The sequence below is a fragment of the Oncorhynchus mykiss genome, chromosome 25 (assembly GCF_057628025.1).
Source record: "Oncorhynchus mykiss isolate SJ-2025 chromosome 25, ASM5762802v1, whole genome shotgun sequence".
NCBI lineage: Eukaryota > Metazoa > Chordata > Actinopteri > Salmoniformes > Salmonidae > Oncorhynchus > Oncorhynchus mykiss.
In genome coordinates this window covers 57,438,759-57,446,715 of record NC_143046.1, presented here as the reverse complement: position 1 = coordinate 57,446,715, position 7,957 = coordinate 57,438,759, and the positions used below count along the sequence as shown (strand labels likewise).

The 7,957-nt window shown below is 39.4% G+C and overlaps 1 long non-coding RNA gene across 1 annotated transcript; it reads left to right on the top strand.

The window, feature by feature from the left end:
* Window positions 1-5,831: 5,831 nt before the first annotated feature.
* On the top strand, window positions 5,832-6,747 carry LOC149972071 (uncharacterized). Its single transcript, XR_016491902.1, has 2 exons — window positions 5,832-5,974; window positions 6,152-6,747. It is a non-coding gene; the product is annotated as an uncharacterized LOC149972071 (long non-coding RNA).
* The last annotated feature ends 1,210 nt before the right edge of the window (window positions 6,748-7,957 follow it).

The window sequence follows — 7,957 nt, the reverse complement described above, 5'->3', positions numbered from 1 at the left end:
GATGTTTTGTGCCGTTCTGCCTTTCTCTGGCCGTGGGCCTCTCTCTCCCGACTAGAGTCCCACCAGCCCTCTGTAGTGCTTATGTCTGTGTAGGTGTGCGTACATATAATTACTATTTGTACTTTATTACTATTTTCTCTTAGCATTTTAGTATTATGTATGTGTATATTTTAAATCAGTGTAGATTGTTATTCTGGGGTATGAATGTTTGTATGTGTATATGTGCATATGGATGTATATACATATTCTTTAAATATATATTTTTATATATGATTTTTTTGTGTGGGTATGTATACATACATGTATATGTATGTATATGTGTGTGTGTGTGTGTGTGTATGTATATATATGTATATATACGTATGTGTATCTATATGTATGTATGTATGTGTGTATGTATGTACAGTGCCTTGCGAAAGTATTCGGCCCCCTTGAACTTTGCGACCTTTTGCCACATTTCAGGCTTCAAACATGAAGATATAAAACTGTATTTTGTTGTGAAGAATCAACAACAAGTGGGACACAATCATGAAGTGGAACGACATTTATTGGATATTTCAAACTTTTTTAACAAATCAAAAACTGAAAAATTGGGCGAAGCGTTCATTACAGTTATACATAAGAAGGGTAAAGATCCAGAAGAGGTAGGGTCATACAGACCAATATCTCTCCTTAATACAGACCAAAAGATTTTAGCAAAAACTCTGGCTAACAGGCTTAGCACTTTAATTGGCAAATTGGTCCATTCGGATCAGACCGGCTTTATCCCTAACAGAAACTCATTCTTCAATCTCAGGCGCCTCTTCAATATTATGTATTCTCAGAGGTTACCCAACGTGGACCTTGCCGTCATATCTCTTGACGCCGAAAAGGCCTTTGACCAAGTTGAGTGGCCCTATCTATTCAAGGTCCTACAGAAATGTAATATTGGAGATAGGTTCATAAATTGGATCCAGCTTTTATATAGGAACCCCTGTGCCAGAATACTCACTAACCAATCATTGTCGCCCCGATTTAACCTCAACAGGGGGACAAGGCAGGGTTGTGCACTGTCGCCTATGCTCTTCGCCCTAATTATCGAACCGCTCGCTCAGACGATTAGATCTCATGCAGCAATACACGGCTATAATACTAAAGATACTATAAATAAGATCTCCCTATACGCAGATGACATCCTCCTCTATGTAACAGAACCCCAGGCTAGTATCCCAGCTATTCTTGATGTGATCAATTTGTTTGGTACCTTCTCGGGATACAGAATAAATTGGAACAAGAGTGAATTAATGCCCATACGGTCGCAAAAAAAAACAAACAACTGGACTCAATTATCAATCCTTTCATCTGGGATTATAAAACACACAGGATAGGTAAAAAACACCTCTGTAAATCCAAGATGGAAGGAGGATTGTCTCTCCCAAATTTTATATTTTATTACTGGGCCGCTAACCTCCGCATTGTTACGTTTCTGCTGGATGACGTACTTCCGGCATCCAGCTGGCTTAGTATGGAGCGTGAGGAGTGTCACCCCTTCTCTATTGGCGCTGTGATTTTGTCGCCTGTCAATCTGGAGATGTCACTTTATTGTAACAATCCTATCATACATAGCACAGTCCGAATCTGGAAGCAAATGAAAGTCCACTTTGAGCTTAGACCAATGTCATTCATGCTCCCTGTCGCCAGGAATCCCTCCTTTGCCCCTTCTAACCTTGATAACACCTTTGAGCGATGGGGAGAGTTGGGGATAAGTACCATAGGGGATTTATACATAGAAGGGACCTTTGCTTCCTTTGAGTTGCTGAGGGAAACTTATAACCTTCCCAGAAGTAATTTTTTCAGATACCTACAAATTAGAGACTACGTTAGGAAACACCTCCCAACATTTGGGAATGCCAAACCTTCCATGTTTGACGGATGCATAAAAATATACCCCACCTCCGATAAACTGATATTGCGTCTATATGATGCTTTTCAATCTGTTAGCACACCTTCCACTGATGCCATCAAGGCAAAATGGGAGGAAGAACTAGGGACTGACATCTCGGTGGCAGACTGGGAAGAGAGCTTGGAGTATATCCACACATGCTCCATTAATTCCAGACATCGTCTCATACAATTCAAGGTTTTACACAGATTACACTATTCCAAAACTAAACTGCATAGGATATTTCCTGACACATCCCATACATGTGATAAATGTCAGGCTACGCAGGGTACACTACTCCACTGCTTTGCCCTATGCTCTAGCTTGCATGGTTATTGGAGTGGAATTTTTGGGATCCTCTCTGAAGTTTTGGAGACTGAGTCCCTAAACGGATTAACCAACCCCCAAAAACAACTAATCTCGTACGGTCTCATCTCGGCAAAAAAACTAATCTTGTTGTTTTGGAAGAGGAGGGAAGCGCCCTCTACCAAATTATGGCTCAGTGAATTGGCAAATACTGTACACTTAGAAAGAATTAGATATATTCTGAACAATAAATTATCAACATTTGATCAAATCTGGCAGCCTTTCCTCTCCTACTTGGACGAGTCGGCGCTGTGAATTTGTACTTATTAACGCACTCTCAATTGTAATATTTTAATCTACCTTTGGGCAGCATGTGCTGGCCCTGCCACCCGAGCAGTTGGGAGGGGGGGGGGGGAGAATAAGGGGGGGGGGGGGGATAGGGGGGACATCTTCCCTCTTTCTTTCTACGTGTCCTTGTTTTGTATGTCGTGTTTTGTATTATTTGTTCTGCACCCAGAACTCTGGGTCTTGTTGTTCCTGTATGCTCTTTTATGTTTAGATAAGAATTGTATACCTGTCTTGTATACCACCTATACACCATTCTTGTGTGTTTAATAAAAAATATTAGAAACAAAAAAAGACACAACGAAATATATTTAGATGCATTTTCAATTCCTAAATGTCAATATTTTATTTTCTGTGCCACGTGTTTATGCCCATTTATGTACATCCTGTATACACCTCACACACATGGTCAGGGGCTTAAAAAATAAGAAAACAGTAACATGTCAGATAGAGTTTACATTTTTGAGTTTGCATCCCAATATGATACTTTAAATATTTCACAGAATACTGAAATGTAACAAAACACCTATTGTGTTTATTGAGATGTACACTGAGATGCTCAGTTGGTCAATATTTCCCTCCAGTGATTCCCCAACATCTTGTCAACATGGGACCCAAAAATGGAGCAGATATCTTATACCAACCTATCTAAATAGACATGTATCCATAACAAAGCCTAGGAGGCCCCTATACTGTCCAAAAATCTCTCCAAAATGTCACATATTTTAAAGCATCTTTATTTTCATGCATATAACTTGGCAAAAAAAAATTGGGGGGACCAAATTCACATTATTTTGTGTAGACAATCATTTTTTATGATTTCATGACTGTTTGATAGTAGGTCCCTGAATGGTCAAAAACCTCTTCAAATTGAAGTATGTTTGTAGCACAAAATATCTTACAGGAAGGCCCTCTCACTCTCTCATCATGTCACAAGCAGACAGGCTCCCAGAGGTATGGCCATTAAAGGCCCCATCTTACTCAGCTGCCGCTGCCCTCTCCAACAGCCATCAGCACAGAACAGCATGAATCAAATCAAAGTTTATTTGTCACATGCGCCGAATACCGCAGTGAAATGCTTACTTACAGGCTCTAACCAATAGTGCAAAAAAAGGTATTAGGTGAACAATAGGTAGGTTAAGAAATAAAAACAACAGTAAGAAGACAGTGAAAAATACAGTAGCGAGGCTATAAAACTAGCGAGGCTACATACAGACACCGGTTAGTCAGGCTGATTGAGGTAGAATGTACATGTAAATATGGTTAAAGTGACTATGCATATATGATGAACAGAGAGTAGCAGCAGTGTAAAGAGGGGTTGGCAGGTGGTGGGATTTCTAATCCCTTGATATTATTGTAGGATCGGATTTTAATAGCTAACTTTTCGATGGCCATAATAAATAGATATGCCGATAGTGGACAACCTTCTTTTATGAGAAGTAGCCATTATTTACTATTGTCACATGTGCTCCCTCTCCGGCCTCTAGGTCACCAGGCTGTTCGTTATGGCGCACACCTGTCACCAGCCTTACACGCATTATGACACTCACCTGGACTCCATCACCTCCTTGATTACCTGCCCTTTATATGTCCCTCCCTTTGGTTTCTACCCCCATTAGTCATTGTTGCTGTTTCATGCCAGTGCGCTGTTTGTGTTCCTTGTTTTGTTCATTTATTTATTAATTAAATGTATTCATTCCCTGAACTTGCTTCCAGACTCTCAGAGTACATCCGTACAACTATTTTACACCTAGGGTTACTATACATGATTTTAACCCATTTTATAAGAGATTGTCCAAAATTGAAATGTTCCAGGCATTAATATATAAACTCCAGTCGTACTTTATGAAAAGCCTTTTAAAAGTCAGCTATGAATAGCAGGCCTGGTTTCCCTGATTTTTCATAGTGTTCTATTGGTTGCAGTACTTGCTGTATATGATCTCCAATATATTGTCCATGTAAAAAAACCTGTCTGATTAGAATGAATAATGTCCGACAATACCTTTTTAATTCTATGCGCTATACATTTTGCTAGCATTTTTGCATCACAACACTGAAGTTTAAGGGGCCTCCAATTTTTTTATGGACTGGATCTTTATATTTACCACTTTGAATCGTGTTTCAGTAATAATGAAGGAGTGGTTAAAACATGATAATAACGGTCCTCTGAGGATATCAAAAAAGGTTTATCAGAGTTATTGACCTCACAAGAAGTCAGATTCAAGTAACTTACATTGTGGTGCTGAAACTTGAAGCAGCAGCCACGGCACAAACAATTGGAAATGGACAGCTCATGGTGCTGAAAGTAGGCAAATTGGAGTAAACATCATTCATTTTAAACGTCTTCATTTTAATTAGGGATATGTGTTGGAGCCTATTTCTTCCTATTTAAGAAATAAGAGGCAGGCCTACCGGTTTGACTGATGAAATTAGGCTATCGGCTGCTATATCCATAGGTATGTTAGTCAATTCCTCCACCCGCCATGCACTCTTTAAATAGCCCACCTCTGTGTCTGTTAAGACTTGAAGTTAGTGTGTATGAGAGGCTATGCCATAGGCCTACCTTTTCTTAAAGAAAAGGGCAAAAAGTACAGGCCTACCCACTATTAGTTTAATATTTTGAGGAAAATGAAACAGATGTGACTATATACAGTTATCTATAACAACGCTTTGGTCCGCGATTCTTAATGCTAGAAACAAGATGTAAAATAGGAATAACTGGGAAAGACGTGACTCTGATGCATATGGGGATATTGTTGTTTAATTTGCTTTGGATATAATCGAATCTGACACTATCAATTGATTAAGCTATTCACATTCTGTACAATAAAATACATTTAAACCCAGACAGCTTTTAGGGAAACACTTGTGACCTCTCGTTGGGTTAAGCCAAGGAAGAAGATTAGCCAGCAGTTGAAGCTTACATTTTTCTGCGTCAGTAGGCCTACTCGGTCTGGGGTGGAAAGGTAGGCCTAACTTGAAAGTACCATGCTCAGATGTTAATTATTTACAAACAGGGACAGTTTCCTTGCAAATAACACACACTGTTTTGGCATTGTAGAAATATAATAAGATGAACACATAGGACTATCTCTCTGTCTATACTGTCCTTTCAGTCATTTGTGATTTATTTAAAACGTTTCTACTAATACTGTATGGTAACTATTGAAGTCCACTCTTGTACAGCACATTAAAGGTGTATCTCTTTCTCTACAATTTAGGAGATTTTAAGATATGTTGTTGTTTGTGATGGTACTCTAGGTGCGAGGGACATCCTGTGCCACCAGTCAGTTGATGGTGGATGACCTTCTGACCGCGTGCTCGCCAGGTGACCCGGCTGCCATAGAATTGACCTGGATGGATGTGCCTAGCGACAAGCTGCTGGAGCCCATCATCTGCATGGTGAGAAACACACATTCACAGCACAGACCCACTCACATTCACTGCTCACAAACATACTGGAACATGCTGTTTCAACATACACATCCAGGCATTTCAAACTGACTCTCACATTTGTGTAATTTCTGAACCATGCTCATGATTTTGTTTGTCTTCTGTGTGTGTCCCTCTGCCCTCCAGTCTGACGTGCTGTGCTCACTATCCACCACGCAACCCACAGTCAACATGGAGGTCTTGTTCAAGGTCAGGAAGTTCACAGAGAATTTAGAACAGGAGGGTTGAGAGGTCCTGGTTGGCAGGGGCTTTACTACTCCTTACTCAGTCTGTCCTATCAAGACCCAACTCCAGTCAAATAGTAGCTACAGTATTACAACAGTATTACAACACTACGAACCTGCATTGACAAGAATATGGAGCATTTTAACTTACACACAATTGTTGTTTTTTTGCATATCCCAACTCCCTCTGAGACACCCACAAGTGCCTTATTTTCTCACTTTGTCGGCTCCGGTATTTGAGCCAGCAATCTTTCGGTAACTGGCCCAATGATCTAAACTTGAGGCTACGTGCCGCCCCTTAGTGGGTCTGCAGGGTGACTCCCCTAGTGGGTCTGGAACCCAGGTCAGCAGCACTACATTGCTGTGTGTCTGTATAGTTGAGGGTATATTGGTTTAGTAATACTCAATTCAGTTCTGTTTCCAGAGGGGACCTCAATGCTGTTACACGTAGCCATGATCACCAAGCTACCCTGACTTAATAAAACCTGAATTCAAAAAGGAACAAGATGTGCTTGTCATTATTTTATTTTAACTTGTATTATAGTATACCCACATTTCTGTCCACAACTTTTGAATCAGGTAGTAATTCAACAGATACATGTGCTGCCTTTCCAACTGATGTCAAGTTCCAACACAAATATTCATTTGAAAAAGCAATAGACTTTCACATTGTAGGTCTGTTGTTTAAACAATGTAATCATAATATATGACATTTAGCAGATGCTTTCATTCAAAGCGACTTACAGTCATTTGCACATACATTTTACGTATGGGTTTCCCCGGGAATCGAACCCACAACCCTGGTGGTGGGATCGGCATGCTCTACACAGGATCATCATTTATAATGTAATATGTGTTCATAACAGGGAGTGACATTGATAATAAGTCTATAGCAGTGTAATAAGTGTTTATAACAATGTACAGCACATCTACCAACGCACTGATGCGTTTCAAGAGCCTAAACTATTTTGTTTCAGAATCCTCAGACCCCTGACAGGGAGTAGCATAGGGGATAGTGCCATCAAGTGGAATAGAAATTAAACTATTATTACAGATATTATTTAATAAAGAATATTGAAAACCTAAATTACTTTTCAGAGATCAGAGAAACTTAACAGAACGCATCTTGAAACAGAAAATTTGCCACAATTTGTGAACGATGGACTTTTAATTTGAAGCTTTTTGCTCGATTTGGAATCGTTAATGTCGCTGATTTCATGAAGCTCTCCTGCGCATCAATTACTTCACGAAATCCCGCAACGTGAAAGCGTCAGAAATAAACATCGCGAGATTGTAAATATGTGTGAGAGTTAGAGATTTGAAAGCAGACGAAATGCGTACATACATTTTTTATTTTGGGTGGCCCAGGGAAATTAGACTTTTTCGAGCCTTTCGATGCTATTTTTGTATGTCTTTCTTTGTAATACTGTATGTATTCAATCATTTCGATTTGATCACTTCCCAATGGGCACATAAATCAATTCAATGTTTATTCCACGTTGGTTCAATGTAATTTAATTGAAATTACATGGATATTGTGTCACAGTGAATTGTATAATCTGCAGTCAATTTAATTATGTTTTCATGTGCCATGATTCTGACATTTGACATATGATCCTCAAAGGATTAGGCTAAATAGTTTCAGTGGTGCAGTCGGTGTAATCTCAATTCAATACGATGTGCATTTACTGTACATATAGCCAATATA